The sequence below is a fragment of the Siphateles boraxobius genome, unplaced genomic scaffold (assembly GCF_051911475.1).
Source record: "Siphateles boraxobius isolate OS27281-9 unplaced genomic scaffold, OSU_SipBor_1 130, whole genome shotgun sequence".
Lineage (NCBI taxonomy): Eukaryota > Metazoa > Chordata > Actinopteri > Cypriniformes > Leuciscidae > Siphateles > Siphateles boraxobius.
The window spans coordinates 28,449,698-28,465,438 of NW_027508734.1; positions in this window are offsets into that span (position 1 = coordinate 28,449,698).

Genomic DNA, 15,741 nt, shown 5'->3' on the forward strand with positions numbered 1-15,741 from the left:
TGTCACAATTGGCTGATGATACAACTTTATTTCTAAAAGATAAGACTCAACTTAAAAATGCAATCGAATTAGTTCAAACTTTTTCTGATGCCTCAGGTCTCCAGTTAAATATTACAAAGTGTGAAATTCTCCCAGTGCATGATTCTTCTGAACAGTCAATGTTTAACATTCCAGTGAAAGAATGTGTTAAAAATTTAGGAATTTATATATCTAAAAATTTGACAATTAGACAGCAACTCAATTTTAATAACAAGATTAAAAAAACAAAAATTATTTTTGACAATTGGTTAAGAAGGGATTTATCTATTTTAGGCAGAATCTTATTAACAAAAGTAGAAGGTTTATCAAGATTCGTTTTTCCTGGACTGTCTTTATTTGTTCAAGATTCTATAAAGAAATTAGTCGATTATTAGTTGATTTTTGCTGGAAAAATAAGCACCACCATCTTAAGAAAAATGTATTAGTCGGAAAGAAATCTGAAGGAGGTTTTGAAATGCTAGATTATGTAGACATGAACAATACTTTTAAGATTATTTGGATCAAAAGGTGTGTTATTGATATTGATTCAATTTGGTCGTTTATTCCACATAATATTTTTAAGAGGGTCGGTGGTCTTACATTTCTTTTAACTTGCAATTTTGTACCATCTAAATTACCTATAAAACTGTCTAAATTTCATGAGCAAGCATTCTTGGCCTGGAAATTGTGCTTTGTGCATAATTTCTCTCCTCACAGAATGAAAATATGGAACAACGAATTGATTACAGTTAAAGGCAAGAGTTTATTTTTTGAGAAATGGTTGGATCACGGGTTAATGTATTTAAGTGATTTATTTGATTCATCTTTAAAAATTCACTCTTATGATTCTTTTTTGTCCAAATTCAATTTTCCTATAAAATTTAAAGAATTTTCTGTAGTAATTAAAGCTATTCCTTCTGGGCTTATTAATTTAATGTGCAGCCATATGACTTATTATAAAATTGAAAATAAAGATTACGATCACCTTATAAATGGTAAATATATTTTTGATAAAAAATTTACCAACAAAGATATAAGACAAGTATTTAACGAACAAAAGAGAGTTACTCCAAGAGGGAAAGTTTACTGGAATTCCATTTTAAGAGATGTTAATTGGAGGAAAGCATCGCTGCTCCCTTACAAATTTTGTATCTCTAACAAAGTAAGAGAAATTCACCTGAAGATTTTACACAAAATATATCCTGCAAGACCATCCATTATGACAGTTGTTTCAACAAGAGGTTGCTATGCATTCATTATTAAATGTTCTTGTCAGAATAAAAAAGATTCAAAGACATAGTTACATGTGATGTAAACGCAGGGCCGTGCAGAGACCTCTGGAGGGGCAGGTGCTCAAAGTATAAAAGGGGGCACATGCGGAACAAGGATTTAAATAGGGCTGTGCTCAAAATATCAATACAGTAATATATCAATACGGATGATTCTGTATCGATACAGTAGCAAATGCATTGATGCAGTTTTGAAAAAGAAACAGAACAGAAAAGACAAATTTTACGTTTAAAAGTTAAAAAAATAATTAATGTGCAGTGTGCTCCTTAATAATTAATAACTCTGGGATTAGAAAGTGAAGTATCTTAAGTTGTCCCAACCTGATGGCTTTTTCATCTCTGTTATACAGAATAATAAAGAACAGCTGTTATAGTAAACTGTGTAGGACAAAATCAACGTGGCCCATGTTTCGTACAGTATAGTTTTATTTAATGCCATATCAGCATCTATGGCTATTTTCATGGCATAAACTGATTTACACAAATACAAGAGTTACATTTATACAATGAAAATAAAAACAAAGCAAACGGAAACAGCAATTAATACTTTACAAGATTTTTAACATTAATGTGATATCTGTTCTGGTACATTCTTACTAAAGTCCTTAAAGTTGCAGTAGGGAGTTTTGAGAAAATGTTGACTTAGCCTGAAAATTTGAACAAGCACAACTTACAGGTCCAACCCCCTTGCTCTCTGCTACGCTACAGCTCCTCCCTCCACAGCTCCTCCCCCACAGCGGAGCCTGCCGTGAACGCGCAGGCTAGTAAGCAGGACCCCCGATGATGGCGGATTATAAATGTTATGGAACATTCACTAATAGGGACGAAACATCAACAATATGCTTTGCATTGACTATGGCCTCCCCATACTTTGACTACAAACTTGGTCCTCAAATCATTATGTATTTTGCAATACATGTAACTTTATAACGCTGCACTCTTTCTATAAGTTATAAATAGCTAGTAAGATAACGTTAAAGGATTAGTTCACTTTTAAAAAAACTTTTGCTGATAATTTACTCACCCCCATTTCATCCAAGATGTCCATGTCTTTCTTTCTTCAGTCGAAAAGAAATTAAGGTTTTTGATGAAAACATTCCAGGCTTTTTCTCCATATAATGGACTTCAATAGGACACAAACGTTTCAAGGACCAAATGACAGTTTCAGTGCAGCTTCAAAGGGCTTTAAACGATACCAGACGATGAATAAGGGTCTTATCTAGCGAAACGATCGGTCATTTCAAAACTTTAAGTTTTATAAGCACAAATGCTCGCCTTGCTCTGTTCTGTGATGCACGTTCGTGATCCTGTTCGAACTCGTTCATCAAAATGAACAAATCTTTTTTTGCGTCATTTCGTTCGTTGAATGAACGAAATGACTCCAAAAAAGACTCGTTCAAAATGAACAAATCTTTTTTCGAGTCATTTCGTTCGTTGAATGAACGAAATGACTCGAAAAAAGATTCGTTCATTTGGATGAACGAGTTTGAACAGGAGAGTCACGAACGACGGTACGCGCTCGCGCTGTGCAAGAGAGGGGTGATCAGCGCGTACACGAGCGTGATTGACACTGCTAAGACATTCCTCCTGGCTCTGATTGGTTGTTTCTGACCGGGAGCGGTGTATTTCTGCAAATGGCAATAGGACCACAGGGAGGAGCCAGAGGAGCTTGATTTTTTCCACAGATTATCTGTCTCATATTCTACTGTCAGGACATAATGACAGTTTTAACAAATATTTGTTTACAAAAGTGACCTACTGGAGCTTTAAGCGAGTTTGCCGCCTTTGCTGTTGTTGTTACTGCTGCTGCTGCTGATACTGCTGGAGCTGATCTGAGACTGTAGACATTAAAACAAACATATAGAGATATATTAGCTGATTACATCATTTTTATGTGACCATGACAAGATGTAAAGACTGCTGACAGTGTTTGGAACCTTCACTAGCTCACTGACCTGCTGTAAAGCTGCAGATTCTGCCCAGGCTGCTATAATATAATAATATAATAATAGTAGCCTATATAATAGTACAGGGGAGATGTTCACAGAGGCTTCTGCACACAAAACATAAGATATTGGTAAGCCTAAAGCCTGTTTTATGCTTCTGCGTCGAATCGACGGCGTACCCCCGCAGACCCCTCTGCGTCGCCGCGAACCCCACCGCCGTAGCTCGACGTGCACCTCCAAAAAATTATAACTACCCGTCGAGGCGACGCAGACCCCAAGGGCTGTGATTGGTCAGATGCACCACGATGCAACTCAACCTGACGCAGAACCATAAAACAGCCACGGCGCCGTAGGAGTGACGGCGTAGCTACGCCGTGGAGTTGACGCAGAAGCATAATGAGGCCTTTCAGGCATAAAACAGGCTTAACGGTATGTGATAATAAGCCTAAACTCTTACCAGATTTGTGATTATAATTTTTATGGCACTATACGTTTTTTAAATAAATACTGTAATAATAATAATAATAATAATAATAATAATAATAATAATAATAGTTTAAAGTAAAAATAATAGTTTTTAGTCAAATAACATAAAAAGACCGGAACCCTCGACGCCCGTGAAACTTTTCTCCCTCAAACAGCAAGCTAACGTTACTTATACAGCCTACACACAGCAATATAAACAACATCTCAGCAAGCTCTTCACGTCGTTCTTGTAAAATAATAATAATAAGTAAACAAACATCAAAATCACTTCGCTGAGAATAAAACACCACTTACCAGCAGCCGCAGAGTTGAAGATATCCTCTGGTAGTGCGCGTAGCCGCGCGAAATTAAAAAATGCGCGTGCAGCGTGAGGAATCGTTCCGGATGAGTTCGTCAGGTGAAAGGCCCCCCCACCCCCCATCTGCACGTGCCTCCTGTGTAAACGCTTTATTAATTTGAAAGTTTCTAAATAATTTGCGAATAAAATATATATAAAATGACTTGATCATGATTAATGTTCCTGTTATATATGAAGATCATGAACTGACAATCTTAAGCATGAAGCACAGCATTCAGTACAGAGAAATATAGGTCTCTTCCAGTTGTGAGATCCAGTCAGAGTCTTCTTTGCTTTTAAAGTATATAAGTGCAATACATCAAGTGAAAAGTTAAAAAATGAATTGTGTTCAATCCAGCCATCAGTAGACCTCTCTGTTAGGAGTTTTTAAAATAATAAAAACCTATAGTACAAGAGGTGCAGACAGGGGATTTGGGAGATTAAGTGATGGTATTTGAATAGAGTTTGCTGAGTAATCTTAGTTACATGATCTTAATTGCCTCTCTATGATAAGTATACATTTTTCTGATCAGCATAAAATAAGATTTGCCTGTTTCACTAGGCAAAGTAAAAGTAATAGTTCACAACATTGTCCTGTGACACTAAAAACCTTGAGATGACAATACAGCACAAAACATAAGGAAAGGAATGTTGAATATATTGGTACCACTTTTACAATAAGGTTCATAAGTTAACATTAGTCAATGTAACTAACCATGAGCAATATATTTGTTGCTGTGTTAATCTTTGTCAATGTTAGTTAAAAATACAGCTGTTCATTGTTAGTTCACAGTACATTGACTAATGTTAACAAGATTTTAATGAAGTAATAGTAAATTCAAATTAACAAAAAATAATAAATGCTGTGTACATGTAGTTCATGATTAGTTCATGTTAACTAATGAAACGTTAATGTAAAGTGTTACCAATTAAGACATTAATACAAAAAAATAAAGTATAAAAGAGAATAAAGAAACAACATGAATTAAGATGTTTGTGATTGCTATCCAGATGTCATGCCAAAGGTGAGTAATCGTGATAAATGCAGGGAAACAACAGGTGTTTATTAATTTAACAACATACACAAATGGCAAATAAACAATGGGTGCTCATTAAAATAGGTATATTCACTATTTAAAGAACAATCTCGATGGGTATTGACCCCAGATTATTGTTTTGCAATCATTAGCGTGATTGTTGTAGCTGTGAGAGCTGTCTGTACCTGCAGCTAAAATAACAAAACAAGCATCATTCCTCTTCATTTCTGACACCATATGGAACATCTGATTGTCACAGCACTTGCTTACATCAATTAATAGTTCATAAACTATTGCTTCAACTAATGTCGAACTTATTTAACTTCAGTAAACGCACAGAAATGAACTATTCAGACATACCTCTGCTTTTTAAAAAAAAATTTTTTTTTAATTTTTCGACATGTGAATAACATTACATAAAACAAAACAAAACAGCGCTTTGGTGGCCATTCGGTCTGTGAAAGCGCTATATAAATGCAGTCCATTTACCATTTACAAAACAGGCATGAATAACAAACTCCAAAGATGATTAAATAAAAGAAAAATAAATAAAATAAAATAAAAAGAGACATTCACAAGACAGAAATACAGCAAATACAGATTCATAATATCTTTACAATAGACATAGCTTTTGAGTTTTTTACAATTTTAAGAGACTTCATTAACAGAGTGAGTTCGTTAGAAAAAAACTTGTATAAGGGAGGAGATTTTGACAATCTACATTTATGAATGAAAAACTTGCCATTCAAGATGATAAAATTTACAAAATTCTGAATATTTTTATTATCATTCTCAAAGTAGCAAATAATTTCTTTTACATTCAGTGTTATCGTCAGATTAATTTTAACTGAAAAAGTAAAAAAAAAAAAAAATCTTTCCAAAATGATTTTACAATCGCAATCAACAAACAGATGATTTAAAGACTCCTCACAGTTGTTACAAAAGGAACATTCTTTCCCAATATCCATAAAATTAGAAAGCCACATATTATAACTGTTTTGTTACAGAATTACAGTAGGAATGGTAAGATCACAGAACTGGTTGTCTGCAACTTTATACATCATCCGTCTCGGAAATCTGAAACCATACAACTACATAATGTGGCAGCTTAAAACAAAACAGATGTCTTCTGTGCACGCCATTAAATAGGCTACATTATCATCAGTTGAATCTGTGGTGGAGGACATGAAAATCCATCAACACTAAAAATAAATGTTTATGTTCACATGGGGACTAAACAGCAGTTAATAAACTATGTCTTCAAATAATGTTGAACTTATTTAACTTCAGTAAACACACAGAAATGAACCGATCAAACATACCTCTTCTTATCAGTGACGGATGCAGAACGTGACAGATGGGTGCATGGGCCTGGATTAAGTCGAGGTGGGCCTATATTTATGGAGATGAGAAAACCGCACTGTGCAGCTATGATCAGGTGTTCGGCCGAGCTTTTGAAGTTGTTAATACGGAACGACCGATGCTGACCGGTTGGTTTCTGTCAAATGACCTTGCGGCACTCTCTGAAAAGTTGAGATGCTTTTCATCTCGCCGCGGCATATAGGCGCGCCTGGAAAAACGAGCGCGCTGCAGTCTGCACCACATGCGTATGGCAAGCAGTGTTGCCAGATTGGAAATGTCCAATTATCGTACCAGAAGTTCAAAATGATCGTATTTGGAAGAACATTATCGTACACGACGTAAACGTGCAGAATACAGCTATTTATCCCAACATGTAGGATGGATTAGATGGAGTAGTGTTGACGTGCGGGCCGGGCAACACGTGTGCCTGTGTGTGTGTGCCTGTGTGTGTGTGTGTACGTGCTTGCGTGCAGGCAGGTGAGCCTGCAAAATGATTCTGGGTCAGAGAGAGAAGCGGTAGGATGTGTGTTTGGACGAACGACTGAAAACTCTGAAATTATCGTACATTATGGGATTTTTTTCATTATTGATCGTACATCGTACAGAGGTCAAAATTATCGTACAAACAAATACGATAATTATCGTACATCTGGCAACACTGATGGCAAGCTATTCATAAAGCATGCGGGACGCGCGATTTGCCATAAAAGCGCGCGTTCTTAACGTGCACTTTGTGGTCACGGAAAACGCGCGCCAGAAATTTGTGGTTTTTGCATTAAAAAAATAAAATAAAATAATGTATGAAACTTTATAGTAAAGTGTTACCGGAATTACAACTGGAAAATTTAGGAGATTTGTCTAGAAAGAAGGGATCAAGGGACTGTCCGAGGTGCTGAAATAAAAAACAGTGAACTTGAAACCGAGAGTTGTTTTTCTTTTCTTGTTACAAAAACACTTCAGAGGCATAAGACACCTGCAGACAGAAACAATATCATTTAAATAGCAGATCACACGTCGAGGACGCACGTTTTGATGCAAAAAACGCGCGTTTCTGACGCGCTTTTTCCGTGACCACAAAGCGCACGTTAAGAACGCGCGCTTTTATGACAAATCGCGAGTCCCTTGGCAGTCGAAACGCATGCGTTTGACGAGTCAATCAGATGCCTGACCACGTCTTTCACGACCGCGTCGCTTCCATTATGAACGCATACATCTGAAATAAGAAACTTGAGCGCGCAAAAGACGCGATATGTGAACGGGCCCGACTTTGTCTTTCCAAGACACGGTGTTCATGTGAACAATGAGCCTCGTCCCCTCTCCTTGCAAGGGTGTCAAAGTCTGGACAAAATATGTACAGTGACATGACATAACTGCCAGATTCAAACTGTGCGTTCGCGCGTTGGCTGGCGCTGAGCCAGAGATGGACGCGCTCAGGCTTGTCATAAAGTGTTCGGCGGGCCGTATATGGCCAAACTTAATTCATTATTATTATTATTAAAATAAAAAAATTTAAATTTCGTTTTTATTAATCTGATTGGGTGGGCCACCTGTCACCCAGGCCCGCCCATAAATTCGCGCCTGCTTCTTATGAGGCTTGTTCGACTTGAACCGGCGCTGCACAGACCGATCGGTTGATGACATCAAAGTACCGCGAGAGCGATTAGAGAGCAGACGGCTCCTTATGCTTTTGAATCGCTCTCGCGGTACTTTGATGTCATCAACCGATCGGTCTGCGCAGCGCCGGTTCAAGTCGAACAAGCCTCTGAACTGTAGTCGAAAGCTGATGACGTAACATGCAGGAAGGCCCGCCCTCACGTGATACTGATTGGTCGATGGATAAGCTTAAATCTGATTGGCTAAAAGTACGACTGCTCTGTGTAGGAGGAGAGTGCTGCCAGGAAAGTCTCAAAAACACACACACGCATCCAAGGCGATACTTGTACATTTTAAACATTCAAAGGTTTTTGTGCACAGTTGTATATCTACGAATTGTGTTTTCCATTTGTGAAATGTATTTTATGAATATGTAATTTTATTTTGCGCATGTGAATTGCTATTTGTGAATATAATTTTTTTTCACGCACGTGAATTTTTTTGGTGTACATGAATTAGGTTTCATGCATGTGAAATTGTCTATGCATGTGTGAATTATGTTTTTTGCGTGAATTATAATTGAGATAATTGCTTCCATAATCGACATCAGAATAAAAGGCAAGGTCACATATGACTATGATTCTTATCATATAAAGCCGCTTTGAAACATTCAGTATTATATTAAGTGCAATATAAATATGTATTACAGTATTTATACATTGTCATGTTTTTTCAATTACCCAATAAAGCCAATTACCATGCAACACTCTCCAACATTATCAACATTACATTTATGCATGCAAACACCATTCATCCAAAGCGACTTACAAGGGATACATTTTATCAGCTGATACATTCCGATCTTTTGACCATATCCGTCACGATTAGATAAATACGATTTTGTTTTTTTTGAGAGTCTGGAAGCTGCTCTTAAAGTGTGGGGGGGGGGGGGGGGGGGGGGGAGATCTGTCACGGTTAGCCACGCACTCCCTGGGTGATCACGCACTACATTTCCCTTCATGCATCTCCCTGGACTGGTTACACCATACACCTGCACTGCGCTGATTACACCTGCATCTCATTCACACACATACATATATAAACCACTCCACGCACCACACCGGTGTGAAGTCTTGACTTTCCTGGCTATCATAACCAAGCGTTTCTTCCTGTGGATTTATTATTATCTTGACCTTGGACTGTGTATCCCGTTTCTGCTTGTTCTCTGCCCGTCCCGACTTGGATTGCTTACTGGACCTTGCTTCTCGCTGCGTACCCCCGACCATTGCCTGTTATCTGGTTTGTCTCTGCCTTGTCTCCATTGCCCTGTTTGCTGTTGTTGATTCCTGCCTGTTTGACTACTCCAATAAAAGCCGCAGGTAGAGGTAGAGGAGGAGTTCCGTGAACCCATAGTATCTCCTCCTGCCGAGACCGAGATCCTTCACGTTTCTCTACCAAGCCTGAGAATCTTCGCGTCACGCCAGCCATCAGGTCTGCCACCGGATCGGTCTATGGGCGTTCAGAGCTGATGTATAGCTTGGCAGATCCCCCGCTAAAGTCCGCACGATCTGCAAAGATCACCGTTCCTCCTGAGTCTCATCCCGCCGAGACCGTTCTGCCTGAGTCTCTTCCCGCCGAGCCTGTACTCCACGTCAGCCAAGCCTGCGCTCCACGTCAGTCCAGCCGTGCCTGCGCATCACGTCAGTCCAGCCGAGCCTGTGCATCACAACATGCACGCCAAGCCAGAGACTGTTCACGTCACGTCTGCCGAGCCAGAGACTCCGGACAAGATGGCCGCCGCCGAGCCAGCGTCTCAGGACAAGATGGCCGTCCCGGTGTCTGTTCCTGAGCCGGTGTCTGTTCCGTTTGTTTCTGAGCCAGGGTCTGTTCCTGAGCCGGTGTCTGAGCTGGGGTCTGTTGCTGAACCGGTGTCTTTTCCGTTTGTTCCTGAGCCAGTGTCTGAGCCGGGGTCTGTTCTGGCCCATAACCCCATAGCTGCCCACAAGAAAATTTTGGGGTGGGCAGTAGGTCCCCTGATGGAGGCCACGCCTCTGTCTGGTCCACATTGGCCACTTGAACTGTCTGATCCACCTTGGTCCCCTGAACTGTCTGGTCCAATCTCTGCCCGCCCCGACTTGGATTGCTTACTGGACCTTGCTTCTCGTTGCCTAACCCGACCATTGCCTGTTATCTGGTTTGTCTCTGCCTTGTCTCCATTGCCCTGTTTGCTGTTGATTCCTGCCTGTTTGACTACTCTAATAAAAGCTGCAAATGGATCCCTTTGAGTCTGATGCTTCATTACAATATCTGATTTATTGTCCCACCTGTTTACACTCACTTTAGGCATGACCGGTATCCGATATTTGTGTTTACATTAATTCCCGCCCAAAATGATTGTAGGTGATCGCTTTACTAGGCAAATCATCAAATCAAATTATTATCGTTCTTGGTGTGAACAGGCCTTAACCGACTGTAGGTAACTGGCCCAATGACGTGACGTGCAATTTTGATGTCCAAACCCCTTTATGAAGTCAAAATAAGGAAATGTTTAATAAAAAGCACATTTATTGAATCTATTAATCTCTGTTTATCAAATGATATGAACATATAGTGAGGGTATTACAAAGTGTAAGAATTATTAGACATTATAGTCTTATAATGTCATACCGGATAACTGTTCGGACCTTAGAGTGACATACAAAAAAGCCAAACAAACTGTAAAAAAATTAATAAACCCTAACATCTCTGCCACAGGCATTATTGTATGAGTCTTGACAACAATATATTTAAATATTACAACGAATATGACATCCAGTAGATTGTTATGCTTTGGTGCATTCTGTCCCAAAACTGGCTGCCAGCCAATGTCATACGGGATAACAAGCAAATTGGAGCAATTTTATTGTAAATTTTATTTTGACACGATGTGAGACAGCATGTTACACAATCAGGAAGACCCTGAAGGACCCCCAAACAATGGTGAAAGTCTTTTATGTCTTTCATAAAATGTGTTTAACTTACCCTTTTTCCTCACTAGCACACTATGTAGTAAAATCCTGTGTCATATGGGATAACGCTAAAATAACATATATAATGTGGATTTTATGTCAATATGTTTATTTAGCATGAATTTATATATTTGGAAGTTGAAGGTAAAGGTTGCAGATTTCTATAGGTAGCCAAAAATACTGCCTGATTAAGATTTAATCTGAGTTTTGTCATACCGGATAACAATTTTGTCATACCGGATAACAGTTGTTAGCCCATAATGTCATCCGTTATCTTGGATGACGTGTTTGACAATATATTCTTATACAGTTTTCAGCTTTAATTTGCATAATTTCCATTCAAATGGTGATATTAACATATCATTAACATTGTTTAGTTGAATATTAGCAAATTATATAATTCATAATAATATTCAATTACAGTTACATTACATTTACTATAGACAATGTCTAAAATAACATTGTGTTCATTTAATGTAATTTAGTGATTCAGTGTTTAACCCATTAATAAGCTTTTTCTTTATAAATATGTTGTTCAATTAGATGCTTTTGTAAATTTGTTCAGTGAAATGAGTGAAGGTCGCCTACTTTAACCCTTTACATTATTTATGAATATTGATGTAGATTGACTATTATCAGTAAAATGGTTCAAGGTACTTTTCAGTAATAAATGAAACCTAATGTTGAAAAGTTGTGCTGTTTTGATATTCATAAACATGAAAAAAAATGGTTTAAATGTATTTACTTGCCAAATCTGGGAAGAAACCACACTGAGTTTGTGTGTAACAGTTTACACACTGAAAACCACATCTCTATTTCTTTAAAGTGGAGCCTAATTAATTTCCTTGGAAAAACATTGCATAACATTAATTATTTATGAACATTATTATGTGTAAGTGTTGTAAAAATGACAATTCATGTGTTAACTCATATGGTGTCATACCGGGTAACAATTTAAGTCAGGCGGGATAACGCAGTTTTTTCCCATTGAAATGCATAATTTCACTTCATGGAGTTGAGGAAACAATAATAACATGATATCAAGTCCTGTAAAACTTTTTCAGACATTTTGCATTTTAAATCACATTGCAGTGTTAAAATGTGTGTAAAGAACTTGAACAAATAGGGTCACGTTTAAAGAAATCACAATATAATGAGAAAAAAATAGTTGTGCAGATTTTTTTTTCTGAGCTTTAAATATTGTTTTACTGCATCACTTTACATATTCATTAAGTATTTTTGATTTGAAAAGTTTTAATATTATAATATTTAGAAAATGCATTAACGTTATCCTGTATGACATTTTGACTGGTGTCGTCACATATTTCTCACTTAAACCGCTTAAAATACATTGTTTAAAATTGAGATTTTAGTAATAAGTAAAAAACATCCCCATAAAGATAATAACTACTTTGATGTGCAGTTTTAACCTATTTGAATTTTTAATCAGTTGAAAACCTTATTTGTCACTGGCCCAACTACTAATTATTATTAAAATTATTATTCACAAATAAAATTTGTATATACTTTCTGCTGCATTCAACATTTTATAATAATTCAACATAACATGTAAAATAACATTATACTCAAGTAATTAAAGGGGTCATATAATGCCATTTTTGTACAAGTTAATATGAATCTTTAGGATCTAAATGAAAACTTTGTAATATACTTTTATAAAAAATTATCATTAGTATTGTAAGAAAACACTCATTTTACCTGGTCAAAAACAGCTCTGTTTTCAGCACGCCGATCAGTGCATATGCCTTTAAATAATGAGCTTTGCTCACTCCGCCCCTCTGTTCTTTGGGGCGTTTTGACAACGCACGTGGAGTGATGCCTTGACAACAGTTGAGGGTATATTTTGGAACAAGAATGGCAGCGGGAGTCTCTAAGGACACATCTGTGCAACCATACCAATTTGAACAGGAGTTGGACCAGGAACAAGATGACGGCCCCGAAGAAGTTCGACAATTAAGGCTCTAACAGGACGTTTCAGAATGGTTGGTTAACGAGTTGTTCATTATAAATGTGGGATTATGAATTATATTGGGAACGTCGTAACGTTACATAGAAAACATGACGCGATATACCCTGAGTGTAAACATTAGCCGCATTCCTCGAGAAGCGTGCAAGCGATTTGCAAAGATTAATATTTAAAAGTTAATAAAACTTTACACACACTTCTTCTGGAGGTGCAGCAGGAACATGAATAGTTGGTACCTATTCTTTTTTCAGGACCAGCTTCTTAGCAAAACCAGATTTACACTGACTCTCGTTTATAAAGCAGTCTGGTGAGAAATGATTAGCGCAAACATAAAAGCATTCATGTCGATCGTTGGGAATATTCCCTTCAAAAATAAAACTCAGCCACTGCGTCTTCAGCGTTCGAATTTAGGAACATTAAAATGACTGCTGTGTTCCTTATTACACCCAAGAACAGAACACCACAATCGCTTAGACGCCATTCTGCTCCAGTGTATCAACAATGGCGGACTATGATGACAGCTCGCTCAGGGCGGGTCTGTGTTGAAACGCTGCTGTCAATTATCAATCGTGGGAGGGGCGTCCGATCTAGTGTCGTCACAAGATCGAACGGCTCAATTTGAGGCAGGGGAAAACATATAAGGAGATTAAAACAAAAACACTGCATAGATTTTTATCATTATATGATGGTTGTGTACAGGCACTGCAACACACATTTCAGTACAATCAGCTTGTAAAAGTGCATGTACCATTATATGATCCATTTAAAGGACATTTTAGAAATGAATATTTAAGAGGAACATGCAGGATACGAAGGGGTTTAAAATACACAATAGGTACACAATAGGATTCTTTTGATAACTGAGCCACAACATCTAAACTAATGGATGATTACATTCAATAAAGAAAATTACTAGGAAACTTAACACAAGGTTGACTGGATACTAAATGAAGTAAAGACTCTGACTGTTTCTGGTTTGTCAGCATGTGATGGCACCATACTGTGACAGGGAAATCCACACCTGTTCTTCAGTGATGATTGAAGGTTACACAAGACTGAACTTACTGAGTAATGAAAAAAAAAAAACACTTGCATGTTTATCTTGTTTTCTTTGAATGTTTCAAAGATAATGTTTGTATCCATACCAGCATGTACTGTTTTGAGCATTCCCACGTCTGAACATGTCACTGGAGATATGAATTCAGGACTCATAAATTACTGCGGTCACAATTTCAAGAAATTTCAAATGCTTTTATATTATTATATTTGCATAAAATATGACTCAGATTTGAGCTGATAACTATAGATTTAACTATATTATGTTAGTTATAGTGTTGGGTCCGAGTCCACCTTTGTCGAGTTCGAGTCAAGTCCAAGTCCTTAACAATCGAGTCCGAGTCCAAGTCCGAGTCCAAAGAGGGCCGAGTCGGACTTGAGTCCGAGTCCTTAACATCCGAGTCCGATTCGAGTCCAGCCAAGTCCACAAAGATTTAAATTATTTGAAATTGACCTTTCACAAAGACCCGCCCCTCTTAGTTACTGTTGCTACGTCCGACAAGCCGTTCCGCTCTCAATCCAAATGTTCTCATACAGTGAAAAATATATTGCGTAGCAAAGAGGACACTGAATAATCGCCAACATACAAGACAGAGCAGCCTACTTTTGGTATGAAATAAAGTCTCATCTTTTACATTTTTATAATTATTATGAAATTCAAACAATAAATCCTGTTTTGTGGTGCTTTAATGTGTAGGCCTCAGTTCAAGCAGCGCATGAACTGATAATCTCTTAGTTATAGCACAAATTAAACATGAATGAAAATCAGAACTACAAAAAGATATCAATACACACCATTTTTCAAGGTCAAGTCCACTGACTTTAATCTACTAACTGATTTTGTATGTTTGTCGGACAAAAATGGCGGTATCTGCATTATGATTGGTCAGATCGCCTGTCAATCAAATTCTGGCGAAAGGTCTCAACACTGAGCTCTTAAAATAATATTTTAAACCTTACAAAATGATTGCAATGTCTAGTCAAAGTCAAAGTCATACGTTTACCTATTGTACATCTTTCAGATTCTTCAAGGTAATGCTCAAGAATGCAACACGATGCATTAAGAGCCAGGGGTAAACTTTTGAACAAATGGTGATGTTTAAAGTTTTCTTATTTTGTTTTACATGCTAATATCTTTTTTAGCCTCTGAAGGGCAGGACTAAATTAATATAAATTTTCAACAAAATAAGAACAATTCACATCCAGTTTCATACTTAATGGACTTATTGAGCATCACTATAGTGTTTGCAGGGTTTGTAATAGTTGTGTATGAGTCCCTCAGTTGTCACCAGTGCGAAAAGATGGATCTCACAATCATAGTCACTGCTAGTAAGGAGTCAAATATGCAGAAGATGCTGGAAAAGCTAATAATGTGCAGGAGCTGGAGGATTTTTCCTCATGAACAACCATTACAAAAACAAAAAAACAAAAAAACAGTTGTGGATACAAACACAAAATACAAGATAAATTACTTGATTGTAATATTGTGTGTCAGGTAATGATATTTACAATCAAGTAATTTGTCTTGTATTTTGTGTTTGTATTTTGTCTTGTGGACTAGGCTATTAAACATCTGTTATGTGAAAAAGCTTTTTCAGTGCAGTACTAGAAACAATGTTTTT